Source organism: Lytechinus variegatus, chromosome 4, assembly GCF_018143015.1.
Source record: "Lytechinus variegatus isolate NC3 chromosome 4, Lvar_3.0, whole genome shotgun sequence".
Lineage (NCBI taxonomy): Eukaryota > Metazoa > Echinodermata > Echinoidea > Temnopleuroida > Toxopneustidae > Lytechinus > Lytechinus variegatus.
The window spans coordinates 38844304-38859478 of NC_054743.1; positions in this window are offsets into that span (position 1 = coordinate 38844304).

Consider the following 15175-nt stretch of genomic DNA (forward strand, 5'->3'; position numbering starts at 1 on the left):
AGAAAAGATAAGTGGAAAATAAGAGGAGGAAGACGAGTGAATGAAATAATGTGAGGGGAAGACTTGCCAAAAAAAAAATCTTTCATGTTACTATAAAAAAAAATCTTTGCTTTTGCTTCGCGCCAGAATTGCCTGTTCGATGAGATTCGTATCTTGCTCAATACAGTCATGTAGGCTGATATGAAGCAAGTTTTGAATTTATTATACAAAACATAATTAGCTCGGACATCGAGCTTTCAATATTTTTTTCATTCACAAATTTAAGTGCTCTGTAAAATGTCCGTTTTATTGTCTACATATCAGCACTTTTTTTTAAAGCTCACGCTGCGTGGTCACATTGTTTGATTTGCCAAGTTCCTATTGTCTATAATGTTCCATTAAAGAATGTATTCAGAAAGCCCAGATTCTAGGTCTAAATCTAAAACATGCGCGATAGCCTGCATGTTCTTTATTTAAAATCTATTTGAATTATCCAGTTTCACATCATGATATCAATAATTGTCTGCTCGCGCTTCACGATCGCATTAGCAATGATACCCAATTAACTATATCTTATATATGATTTACAAAATATGAATAGTGTCCCGCTTTTAGGTCTGAAATCTCTTCTTTTTTCCTCTCGCGCTTCGCGCTCGCATCCATTGTTTCGTTACATACCTATCCCTTTTATCGATACAAAAAGTAATTACCGTTCTTTTAGGTCGGAATGTTAAAAAAATGCTTTATTGAAATATATACTGTCTTCGTGGGTACCTATAAACAGTCCTTAACAGGTCCCTTTTCGATAATGCTAGGACAGTTAATAACAATTTCGGTTCGCGCTTTGCGCTTGCAGTAATTATCTAGTTACATACGCATCTTGTTCAGGTTCACAAACATTGCCCAGAATAGTCAATTTTCAGGTTAAAATATATACATGCTTAATTCCAAAAAATTTCAGCTCGCGCTTCGCGCTCACATATATGGAGCTTAAAATATCAAGATTTGACGTTAATATACAAAACATATTTTATCTCGGATATCGAGCTTTCATTATTTTTTTCAATTTACAAATTGATTTTTTCTTGAAAGTGCTCTGTAAAATGTCCTTTTTAGGTCTAAATATTAATATTTTCAGCTCACGCTGCTCAGTCGCATTATTTGATTTGCATAGGTCTACTTCTTTATAAATTCTTACGTACCGTCCTTAAAATGCATCTTAAACGAATTGTTTACTATCATGATTGCCAATTTGTTTAGAAAAAATACTGTTTTTGATTATGTCATATTCTTTACAATTGTTTACAATTTAGTAATTTTGGTACTTAATTTCCTTCTTTAATGTTGCTTTCACCCAAGAGTAAAACACAAAAAACACCTTGTAATTTTACCATTTAGGGCCTAAATGGTAAAATTACAAGGTGTTCTTGTTTGTATTATCTTTGCATAAAGTTTTTGAGCTTGCTGGAATGTGCACCAATCGTTTCATAATTTTTAGCTTCTTAATAGTTGAATTGTTTTAAAATAATAGGATTATAAGTCCTACTTGACAGTGTTAGTGTTGATAGATGCGTTATCGACTTTCAATATATTTTTACCTATAAAGGTGTCTTTTTACGTTTTATCTATTTGCCTGATTTCTTTCCTGAAATTGAACCCAAAATAAATATTCAAAAAATCAGATCAGTTGGAATCGGAGATATTCAGCATTTGTGATTATTATGACTAATCGTGTTCAATTGATCTATGAAAACTTAGTATGAGGGCCAGTTTACACATTTTCTGATGAATATATGCATAGCCAATTGGGATATTTCGGGTGCAAGACCCCCCCCATTTTTCATGATGCAGAAGGCGCCGCTAAACAAAAAAAAACGGAAAAAAGAAGAAAGTGAGAGAATAGGAAAAAGAATAATATCAAAGAGAAAGAAAAAATTATCAAGGTAAGATAAAATAGAAAATATTTTGAAAAACCTGTGCCACCGACCAAAACTTAAAAAGGGTCCCGCTTCTAACATTGATGCTGGAGAGAAGGGATGATTTTATGGGGGTAATTGTCCTCAGGCAGGGGAAATTGTCCGGGGGATAATTGTCATCGGGGGTTATTGTCCAGGGGGTAATTGTCCTCGAGGATAATTGTCCGGGGGGTAAGTGTCCTCGGGGGGCTTATTGTCCGGGGTAGTTGTTCGGGGGGTAGTTGTCCGGGGGAATTGTCCGGGGGTGATTGTCCGGGGGGTAGAAAGCTTCTTGGTGGAAATTGATGAAATTATTCCACACAGACCATAACTATTGGACCCTGTGGTCATTTTGACCACGTTTCCCTCAATATTGACCAGTGACCATGGACCCTAGGAATCGCCAATTAGTGGAGAGATCAGCGAAGAGAGAGACCTCGCATGCTTTGATGAGTCAAAAAGGGCTCAAATGCTGGTCAGTATCATTATCAGCATGAGCTACCAATAATCGGTGAAGAGTGCTGACATCGTGCATACATAAGGTTGTTTGACCATGGCACTGTGGTCATTTACATGATTTTAGCCACCTTGACCACACAGTAAATGTTTATGGAAACCTCACATATATGGGGCAGCAAATTCAGGAATGAGACATTTTAGCATCATTTACATGTTATTTTAAGACACTTTTCTAGATTAATGTAGATTAATGATTCCAAATATATTAGTCTTAATGACCATTAATGAGCTAGTGGTCATTTTGGTCGCTTTTGGAGGATTCAAATGTTGTTGTCGCTCCGTATTGTTAATAAGATGTATTATATCAATTATTGATTTTAATATGATATGACTAATAGCACATTATCAAAATTTTGAAACCAATTTGGCCATTTTGACTATCTATCGCATGTATGACTTTTGTAAATAAACATGACAGGAGCAATGGTGGAAATGCGTTCAATCCCTTTCGATTGGAAATATTAAAAGCTCACCTTGAGTAAAAAAATTGTGCCAAATACCTCACCATTTGGTCATTGTATGGTCATTGAGTAGCCATAACATCATTCCCTCCTTTTTTATTTAAATTATACAGATAACTATATTCTAGAGGAAGGCACTAATCCTGAACTCAAAGGTGCGTCATTACAAAGCTATTGTTGAAACTGGATTTCACGAATAGAAACCATGATGCATTTTTATTACCTTTGCCATTTTGTATAATGTTTCACAAACCTCACATTGGCATGATTGGTAAAGTTGAAAGTGGAAAACTTGCCCTAAATTGTTAAAGAGTGACCAAAATTCGGCACAGAGAATAATTTCATATAGAGAATGTATTTTATTACCCAGTACGTCTTCAAAAGAATTAAGGGTAAATTTGCTGCTCACCAATCATGCCAATGTGAGCTTTGTGAATCACTGTACAAGAAAAAAACAAAGATTGTAAAAATGAATGATAGTCAAAACTCTTTGTGAACTTCACTGTGACCTATTTGCTTTGTAATGATTCTCAGTACAATTTGACTTTAAAGAAGAAAAAATGATTCTGGCTATTTAGGAACATACAGTGATCAAAGGGGCCACAGTAGACAGTCACATGATATTTGGCACAATTTTTACTCAAGGTGAGCCTTTAATATTTCCCATGAAAAGGGATTGAACGCATTTCATCATGTTCATAGACCTACAATTGCTGCTAAGTCATGTTTATTTCAAAATTCACACATTGGATAAACGGTCAAAGTAGCCAAAATGGTCACATTTTGATTATGTACTATTAGTAATATCATATTGAATTAAATAATTTGTCATTTGATACAACAAAGCTTACAAAAATATAGAGCAAGAACATTGGAATACTTTTGATAGATGTAATTGTCATTGCTAATTGTAGGGACCAAAATGACCACTAAGTAGTCATTAAGTTTGATATATTCTAAATCATTGTATTAATCTGGTGCAGAAAGTTTTTGTAATATGTCCTATCTAACATCATTCTTGAATTTGTTTCCATGAATTACAAAATGGTTAATGTGCCTAAAATCATGAAAATGACCAAAGTGCATGGTCAAACAACCTTATGTGTACTTGATGTAAAGGTTTTTATCACATTCATTAAACTCTTGATTATTGGTGTAGTAGCTCAAGCTGAAATAATATTAAGCAACATTTGAGCCCTTTTTAAATCAAATAATGTGTGGTCACGAGAAATTATTGAGGAAAGGTGATCAAAATTACCACAAAGTCCAATAGTTCGATCGGCCAATAACACTGATTTATATGGAATCATTGCATTGATTTTCACCCAAAAGCTTTCAAACTTTTCCAATTTAACAATAATTGATGCTAATATTAACACAATCCTGAATTGTCTCCTCACTATGTTCACTATAGGCTAATTTAGTATACACATTGGGCAGGGGACAATCTGGCCAAAATGACCAAGGTTGTCAAAAATATTTTGGGACACTCAATTTAAATGATTAATACACCAGTGTTAGGTGTCACAGCACACCCTTGTAACGATTATAGTAAACATTCGAAGTATTTTTGGATAAATTAAAGTATTGAACAGATGGTATTGGTCATTTGGGGCCAAAAAGTGGCCAAAATGACCATAATCTGTTAAATGGGGTCATTAAGACTGACATATTGGGAATCAGCATGAAATTCTACACAAGAACGACATATGCATCATTCCCATTTTATAAAGGAGGAAGATAAAGCACACTGAAGACCTCAAATTCCTGCCGATTTGCAGTTATTATGCAAAATTGCACGAATGGTCAGTTACCCAAAATGGACAAACGTCAAAACTAATGATATAAATTACATGAGGTCAAAATACTTTTGAAATGTTCATTTTAAAGGATTAATACACCAATGTTAGATGTCACAGCACATCCTGGAAACGATTCTGGTAACATTGAGGTATTTTGGATAAATTGAACTGATGTTATTGGTCATTTTTATGGCCATAAGTGGCCAAAATGACCATTAGGTGTTCAATAGGGTCATTAAGACTCATTAAGACTGATATATTTAGAATCAGCATAATATTCTATACAAGATGGACATTTAAATGTATTCCCATTTTATAAGGGAAGAAGATAAAACACACTGAAGACCTCAAATTCCTGCCTATGTGCGAATGGTCAGTTATGTCTAAAGTACCAAAAATGACCCTCATAGGTCAAAACTGATGGAATGAGGTCAAAATAATTTTGAGATGTTCAATTTAAAGGATTAACACACCAATGTTAGGTGTCGCAGCACACCTTGTAATGGTTCTGGTAACGTTCGAAGTATTTGGGGTAAAATGATCTGATGTCATTGGTCATTTTAAGGGCCATAAGTGGCCAAAATAACCATAAGCTATTGAATAGGGTCATTAAGACTGATATATTTGGAATCTGCATAAAATTCTACACAAGATGGATTTTTGAATGCATTTGCATTTTATATTGGGAAGAAGATAAAACACGCTACGAGACCTCAAATTCCTGCCGACATGTATATGTGCACTTTATTATGCAAAACTTCGTGAAGGGTCAGTTATGTATAAAGTACCCCAAATGACCCTCATAGGTCAAAACTGATGTAATAAATTACATAAGGTCAAAATACTTTGTGAGATGTTCAATTTAAAGGATTAACACACCAATGTTAGGTGTCGCAGCACACCTTGTTATGGTTCTGGTAACGTTCGAAGTATTTGGGGGTAAAATGAACTGATGTCATTGGCCATTTTGAGGGCCATAAGTGGTCAAAATTACCACAAGCTATTAAATAGGGTTATTATGACTGATATATTTGGAATCAGCATAAAATTTTACACATGAAGGACATTTAAATGCATTCTCATTTTATAAGGGAAGAAGATAAAACATGCTGAAGACCTCAATTTCCTGCCTATTTGAACAGTTAATAATGCAAACTGCGCGAATGGTCAGTTATGTCTAAAGTACCCAAAATGACCCTCATAGGTCAAAACTGATGGAATAAATTACATGAGGTTGATGGTTATGATCCAGCGCACATTTTGAAAATAAATGTGGATTTCTAAAAACATCCAGTCGTAGCTCTGATCAATATTTGTAACACATTTCGGCCAAAAAATCATGAAAATTGTCATTTTTGGCCAAATTATGGCCAAAATGACCACTGCTATTGTGATTTGGCAAATGAAAGCACTTTATCTGAAATCTGTGTGCATTTTTACTTAAGATAGACCCTTTTAATTGCATGTGGCTATAAAAGCAGTCTGTTAAGGACCATTTTCCAAAGAGTGGTCAAAATGGTCATTTTTGGTCAAAATTTGGCCAAAATGACCAAAATGGCGTGAGTACGGTCAATAAGAGTGACATTTTTGGAATCAGCGCACAATTTTACCCCGGATAAGCTTGTCAAACCTTCCCCACCAAAAATTCTGAATAAAGCCCCCTGGCTCCTAGATTATATGTTTAGGGAAGGTCTTTACTCGTCAGAGAAATTTGCTTCCCTGACAGCCTGCACAGTGACAGAGCTTGTATGTAAAGAAGACGCCATCATTTCGTTAAGAAGGCGGAGTCCCAAGTCACAACAATAACATACACTTGAATGGCTAAAAATTAAGTGAAAAGAAAAAGAAGTAAGAAAGAAGAAAATAGAAGCCAGAAAATAAATGTCTATACGCGTCTCAGAACCTTTGAATCCCCTCCGAAAAAGGATTAGGCTCCACCGAACGGTGCTAAATTAAAACCTGAGAGGTTGGGGGCTACTATAGTTCCATAATAAACATAAGGCTGATTTAGAAAGCAATAGTGACGGGAAAAGGTTTTGTACGGGGGGTGATGCAACACATTCCTTATAGTCTCTCTTTCCCCAAGTGCTCCTCCCTCTCTCTCTTTACACACACATCTTCCCCTGCTTTTCCAACCAGCCTCTCTGAGCTGTAATTCTGTATTAATGATCATTGTCATGCCTTTGTTCACTTTGCTGATCGCAATTTTGATCAAGACATTCTCTCGCAAACATGGGATACCATTAATTTTTGAAGTATAATTAGAGCAAAGCGAGTGATCAGAAAACCTTTCGTGACAATGACATGGTTTTAATTACATTTTTAGCATATACCATGATTTCATGAGCCCGCCTAAGGCAGACTGATCAGATATCACCTTTGTTAAATGTCATATTGCAAGACATCCAATCATATATGACATATTCCATTGCTTTATCATGTTTACTCCTTTTAAGGCAAATTGACTGCTCCTTTAACCTAGTGAGAATTATTCATTTGAAATTATGTTAAAAAAGAAAATGATATTAAAATATGGATGATGCTCAAGACATAGGATTGTCATTCCTGATCCAGCGATAAGCTACTTATAAAGAATATATTCCTCCTGATTAGATGCCAAATACATTTCTGTTGATGTGTAGGTGTGTTCCGCACCAAGGAGTCTGCATCTGCAGTCGAACATCCAAATCAATTGGAGGCGACTCATTTCTGATATCGATGCAAGGTTTCGAACTGTCCAAGTGTCACATTTTCTTATATTGTCAGTAAACAGGACGAATTGTCTTGATAAAGTAATACAAGTTCCTGAATGATTGGAAAATGGATAGCAACACAACTTCGGAAAGGGCAGGAGTGGCGTTCATTGGCAATGAAACAAAAAGCGGGACTAAAATCTTAGATCCGACAAGCAGCACTTTGTATCTCTCGAGTATCATGTTGTCCACTCTTTTGAATGGACTTGTACTGGTTGTCATTTATCACCAGCAAAATCTTCAAGACTACATGCGAATACTCTATCAGATTTTGACAGTATCTGATATGATCTTCGGAATCACGTGGGGTGTTTGGAGCACGGTGTGGCTCTCCTTCAGTGACTACAAGACATGCGCGATAGTCAGCATGGTCTTTCCATACATGACTTTCACTGCGCTGTGGTCCATCATGGTATGTCTCTGTGGTATCAGCTTCAATCTCTATCTCCTTGTCTCAAGGCCTCTCCGTTATCACACAATTGTAACAGGAAAAAGATTCATCGGTACGTTGTCGGGTGCTTACCTGGTGGTAGTTTTGTCATGTGGAATCGTATTCCCGGTTCCGGATTCTCCCTTCATAATCAAACTCACAAGCTTATGTCAAACTCAGATACTTGGAGACGACGCGTTTAGCTGGATCATGTATGTTTATACTTCTTTTCCAGTGTGTGTAACAATGTTATGTACGACCTTTATTTATATTAAGCTCCTCTGTATTGCAAGGGGGAAAGCAATGGAGGTTCAAAACGTAGAAAGGCAGAGAGAAGAAACCCTGGGGAATCCACGGATGGACGAACAACATGGACGGCCACAGAATTTAGCCGATCTACAAGTGGTTGCCAACGCGGAACGTCGACAGAGAAAACGATTCAAAGGCTTGGTTACGATTCTCATCTTAACCTGTTCTTTTTGTATTTCGTGGATACCTTTTCTCTTCAGCAGCAGATTCTCTAACACCACATTGCAGATTATACTTGACTTCTTTCCAATGAGTAACACATGGATGCAGCCTATTGTTTACTTGTTGACAAATCCTGAAGCAAGAGGAATTTTCTTAAAATGTGTAAGTTGTTACTGAGCTGATGAGCAATTTTACTGAATTTAAAGCACTGGAAGCAGTTTAATTGCTGAGGGATCATTTTTTTTTTATTACTGACAGTGTTTCGAATCTTTATCATTTTGCACCCGAGATGTCATACTGACGGATCATAGACCTTAAGCATTAGCTCGTTCCACACATGCGAAAATTGATCCGCAAAGGTCCGCCACTGGCGTCGATCCTGGGAGATGAGGATTACTTCGTTCCAAATTGTGTCCCGATCAGTAAGGTCTCTTTTAATTGTTCTCCACCATGTTAGATGCGGTCTCCCTCACGTTACACGTTACAGCCTTTCTGACTATGCTGCTTTCTGGCATCCTTAGGACGTGGCCAAGCCATGTCAGCCTTCGTTTTGTTACTATTTGGTTAGGTAGCTTTTTATGTGTTTGGTTCCTTACATCTTCATTTGTAGTGTGGTCCCTCCATGAGATATTATCCTTCGTAAACATTTGTGATGGAAAGCATCTAGCATTTGCCTCTCTGTTACCGTCTTTTCTCAGGTTTCACTGACATAAAGGAGGATTGATAAGACGGTGGTTTCATACACCCTCACTTTGTTTTGCATTCGGATGTTTTTTTTTACAGACAGCATACATTTTTTTTTCAGTTCAGTTCAGTTCATTTATTTATTCATTTCTAAAAAAGGCATTGAGTACAGATATATACATAGAAAAAACACATTCAAATATATACATCAGTATTTTAAAAATGTAAACATGCAAAATACTACTAAAATAAATACAATGATATTCATGCATAATCAGGCCTGTGTATACAGTAATAATATGAGAAACGAAAAGGAGGACTTAAAATGAAGCCAAAAGTGGCCTTGTGAGTTAAAGTCTCCTAAGAATAATAAATGCTATTTTGGAGGCTACTTAGTATAAACAATAATCAAAGCATGTATGACAACTTAGGTTACAAAAGTAAGTGGATTAAGAAACGGACATACGGTATAAGATAAGAAAAAAAAATTATGGCAAATCGTCTAGAATATTGTAACATAGCTGCAAAATTAGGAATATTTAGAATAAAAGTATTGTTTTAATTTTCTTTTAAAGAGGGAAAGAGACTTGCATATGCGAACAAATTTCGGAATAGAATTCCAGATTGTTGGGAAGCTGAAACGTATAGCTTTTTGTACATATGACTTTCCTACTTTCCATAAATGAAACAAATTGCATATACGTGTAGTGTAACAATGTACAACATTATTGATACAAAACATTTTACTGATCTTATTTGGTAATAATTTTTTAAAGTAGAAAAACCCCAATATTGCAACTTGATATTGATAAAGGTGGAAAACATTTAAAGTATTAAGTTTACGGAATAAAGGAGTTGAGGGTGAAAGGTAATGACTGTTGGTGCATATACGAACTGCTCTCTTTTGTAATTTAAAGAGTTTATCTAATTTAGATTTACTGCAATTACCCCAAACAGCAATACAATAAAGAATATGTGATAATATTAATGAATTGTAAATAGAGAGTAATGCAGGTTTAGGAAGAAAACTTCTTAATTTATACATAATTCCAGTGCATTTCGATACTTTAGTAGTTATGTGTGAATCCCAATTCAAATTTTCATCAACATGAACCCCTAAAAAACAAACAACTTTAGACTTAGATAATTGGGTTGAATTAATACTAAGAGTAAGATCATTACATATATTGCTTGCATTAGATAATTTGTTATGAAAGTATATAAACGAGGATTTATCAATGTTTACCACCAGTTTGTTGGCTTTAAACCATCGGGATACATGTAGTAATTCAGAATTAATGTTTTCATTTAAATACCTAAAGTCTGGTTGGGTATAAAAAAGTGTAGTATCGTCTGCATACATTATGAAATCAAATTTACTAGATGACAAAACAATATCGTTGGCGTAAATGAGAAAAAGCAAGGGACCTAATATCGAACCTCGGGGGACTCCATGTTTAACTAAGCTATAAGAAGATGATTTGTTGTTAAAGTGAGTAAATTGATAACGATTATGTAAATAATTTTTAAACCAGATAAATGGAAGCCCACGTACACCATAATATTGTAATTTGGTTAACAAAATATTGTGATCTACTATATCAAATGCCTTGGAAAGGTCAATGAATATTCCTACCCCAAACTTATTAATGTTCAATGCCGATACCACTTTATCCTGTAGGTCTATTATAGCATGACATGTGGAATGATTACTTCTAAATCCATATTGACTATCATTTAGTATATTATTAAGTATTAGGAATGAGTACAAACGATTATATATACATTTTTCTAATATTTTTGAGAAGCATGGTAATATTGAAATAGGTCTGTAGTTTTTGCAAATATGTGGATCTTCTTTTTTATAAACTGGTACAATTTTAGCAATCTTTAATTTATCGGGAACATTACCTGATGATATAGACAGATTAAATATGTGATACAAAGGTTTTACAATAGAATATATGATTTTCTTTACAACATTAATATTAATGCCATCAAATCCACAAGAGTTGCCTTTTTTGAGTGATTTGGTGATTTCTATAATCTCTGATTCAGTAATGGGTTTTAAAAACAGTGAGTTATTGAATGAGTTACTTAGATATAAAGTGTACTCATCAGTTACAGCAGTATTCTCAGATGATCTTAAAATATTGGTACAACAATTTACAAAGTAACAATTAAATTCATTTGCAATATGCTGTGGGTCATCAGTTTTTTTATCATTACATATAATATATTGTGGTAGACTACGTTTGCGTTTACAGAGAAGTTTATTTATGATAGACCAGGTACCTTTGATATCATTTTTATTTTTTGATATTTTTTCACAGAAATACTTCTTTTTAGCATGACGTAATAAATTATTAGTTTATTTCTTTGCTTTTTATACTTTGTTTCAGTAAAAGTTGATCGATTGTTAAGGAATTTTTTATATAATGTATTTTTCTTTCTGATGTGTCTTAATAATTCAGGAGTAATCCATGGCTTACGTATAAAAGTTTTCTTCTTTTGGAAAATCAAAGGCAAATTTTTATCATACAAAATGTTAAACTTATTCAAAAATATATCATAGGCACTATTTACTTCATTGCAAGAATACACTGATGACCAATCAGTATTATAAAGTTCTTTTTGTAAATTTCTCACACCAGCATCAGTAATTTTACGTCTATATGTGTTATCGGTCCTTTGCTGATTATTTGAAAGCAAGTCAGTTTTATTTAATATAAGAAATACAGGTAAATGATCAGTTATATCAACAGAAAAAATATCACTTTCCACATTTATTGCAAAGGCGTTTGAGAAAATATTATCAATAAGAGATGCTGCATTTCAAGTGATACGGGTGGGTTGATTAATGACAGGATGTAGACCAAAAGAAGAGTTCGTATTTAAAAACGAATTTGTGTTATCTTCTTTTTTTTTTCATCATATCAATATTAAAATCCCCTGTCATGATAATGTCTCTCTTATCATTACCAAGTATGCTAAGAGTTTGAGAGTAAAGATCAATGAATGATATAACATCAGTACTTGGCTTTCTATAAAAAACACCTATGGTCAAATTATCCTTTTCATGTCTAAATAAGTCAATAAATAAGTATTCACATGTTTCTGTATCTGCAGACAGAAGAATGTCATTTCTTACAGAGAAATTTATATCAGTTTTAACGAAAAAACAAACGCCACCACCTCTGCCTGTTATTCTATCAAAGTTTACAAAATCATAACCATCTCAGTGAAATGGAATTAATGGTGTGCCGGATATCCATGTTTCTGATATGGCTATTACCGAAAACCTATTTTCTAGAGTAGACAAGAAATCTGAAATGCTATCAAAGTTTTTTTGAAGACTACGCGCATTGAAATGTATCAGACTGAATTCATTATTATTTTGAATATGTACATTGAACTCTGACGGTGTATAATAATTAGAAGTATATGCATTTGATAAACAGTTTACATTAAGTTCTGGATCAAGATCAACAAGAGGATTACTCATATATATAAAAATGTGTTTACTTTGATGTTATCATAGACTCTGAATAAAATACTTAAGAAATGTATAAAGAAGAGGATTGCAGCTTTGTATATTGTAATATTGTAACAACTCGTGTATATGTAATCAAAAAAAGACGAAAGTTGGTTCATAAGTCCTTTCATCACATTAAAATCACAAAAATGTAAACTTTGAGAAGTTTGACATATAAAACAATACAATACAAAAATATGATTGAACAGCATAAAATAATAATAAAATTTTCAGTCAATACAAGTAACAATAATGACAACAGTTTTTTTCTAACTCCAAATAAGGAATATATATATCACAAAATGTTTTACAAAATGAGAATGGTAAAAGTTCACTATAACTTTATAAATAAAGAGAAAGTTCCTTCCAGGAGATTTAATAGTTTGTTTTACTTTCACTTTCTATTATTGTTCTCATAGTTTTCTCAGATCATCTTCATTTCTTATGACCTTTTTCTTATGTTCATTTCCTTTCAGTAGAGCGATTATTCTACCATCATTGCTCCAGGCAGCTTCAACATCGGGATGACTTTTCGTAGAGGTCAGGAGTTTTTGATTCGTAATTGTAAGATCTTCAACTATCGCTCTTTTCTGTCCTTTCAATTTTCTTCTGTTTGCTATCACTTCTTGTCGTTTTCGATAGGACTTGAATTTCACTATGATTCCGCGTGGTGATTTAAGTGCCGATCCGGTTTCTGAAGCATGCTCCCAAACATCGACTGCGAATTGCCGATCCTTCTGTAAATCTCCTCTGAGTTTTCCCATTGTTAGTAATTGTGCTACCAAGGTATTGGAATGGGTTTACCTTCTCTATTGCATCACCATCTATGGTTATTTGAGTTGTGTTCTTGCCTATTTACATTACCTTACATTTCTTACTGTTGAATCTGAGATCAATCTTGTTCTGTATTTCCTTTGTGTTATCTGTACTCATCTGTAAACTATCTTGATTTGGGTCAACGGATCATGCAAAACTGCAAATTTTGAAATTAGCGCAAAGAATACAAGTTTATTTTAGGACATAATCTATTCATTTCACGATTTTGATGAAACTGTTTTAATCTAATTGCTTCACCTTTTCTTTCTATTAATTTATTCGAATCGATTTTACGCAAGTGTTTCTTTCTCTAAACCTGATTTTAGGAGCATGGTCAGATCACTGCCTGTATTCTGCATAACCTGGTTTGTTCAGTTTTTGCATTGGGCTAATATGCGGCCAACAAGAAGATCGAGGAAACTTGCATCCATTTTTACGCAAGCATGTTCAATAACAGCATCTTTATTATGTAATAAATCTTACTGGACAATTCAATATCGGTATTACGATAAAAAAAATCCGTAAGTGAAAACTCGATGTTTCTAAAGTCGTATAGATATAAAACTTTCAGCTCGAAGAACCAAGAGCCAGAATCAAGCATCTATCAAACGACAACTAACGGAAGAGAGAACAAGATTAAAAGTAATAATAATCCAAATAGATACGTTTCAAATGAATAAACGAAATATAATACATTCGTAAAGAGGAGTCATTTATTTTTCTCTCAAAGAAATAAAGAAATCACACCCTTATAGGTGTGTGTGTGTGGGGGGGGGGTGAGGGTAGCCGACTTTGACAGGTAAAATCAATATTACCTAAAGAGCAAATATAGATAGCAATTGGAAAGCAATGCAGGATGAGAGCATGACGTAACATTTAACATCTGACCATCATCATGGCAATTGCCCCTCCCCACCTTAGCCAAGCCTCTTTATTAGCTGCCAACTTGGACCAACTGCTGTCACATATGGGTTTACCTAGTCGCCTTTTCCGAATTCGATATGTAAAATTAATTGCTTTTTTATTATATGACTTCATGAGCTCCAATTTAAGCAGATAGATTGATGAATTAACTTTTGTTAGTAGATATGACACGTTATCAAATATGCAATTACAGTATGATTGTATATTACGTCTGCCTATCACGACTTCCTGAGCTCTTTTCAGGGCAGATGACAAATCAGAAAACTTTGACATGAAAATGCATGTTGTTAAGCATGTTTTCAAAAAAAAAGAATTACAACAAAATGCATCGTGCAGAAGGCGTGGACAGTTTCATTTCTGGTCGCGAGGAATATTGAGAAGCTGCCTTGGAAAGAACATGTTTCAACTCATTGATGCTGAAGACATAGTAAAATGATATCATACCTCGCTTAATTAGGTTTTCTTTGCAGTCAATGTCCATCGACAAAGACTTCCCTGATAGTTGAGTCATGATTAGCAGATTTCAGACTTTTAGAAATCGCTTGTTTGACACTTTCTGCTGTCTGGTGATTTAATGACCTTTTTAGTATTTGATTATCTTTTTCAACTGGACAATGGAGATCATCAATTCTACGCGAGAGTCGACAAGATTTAATTTTGGAGGGAGCGATCGAGCGGCTAGAGAAACTGAAAACCTTGATCATAAAATTGGAACCTTCTACATTTTGGCTATAATTCTTTCATCTGTGTTGAATGGAGTTGTTCTGTTTGTCATATATCGTCAGAAAAATCTGCAGGAATACATGCGATATCTCTATCAGATTTTGACAATATCTGATATGATCC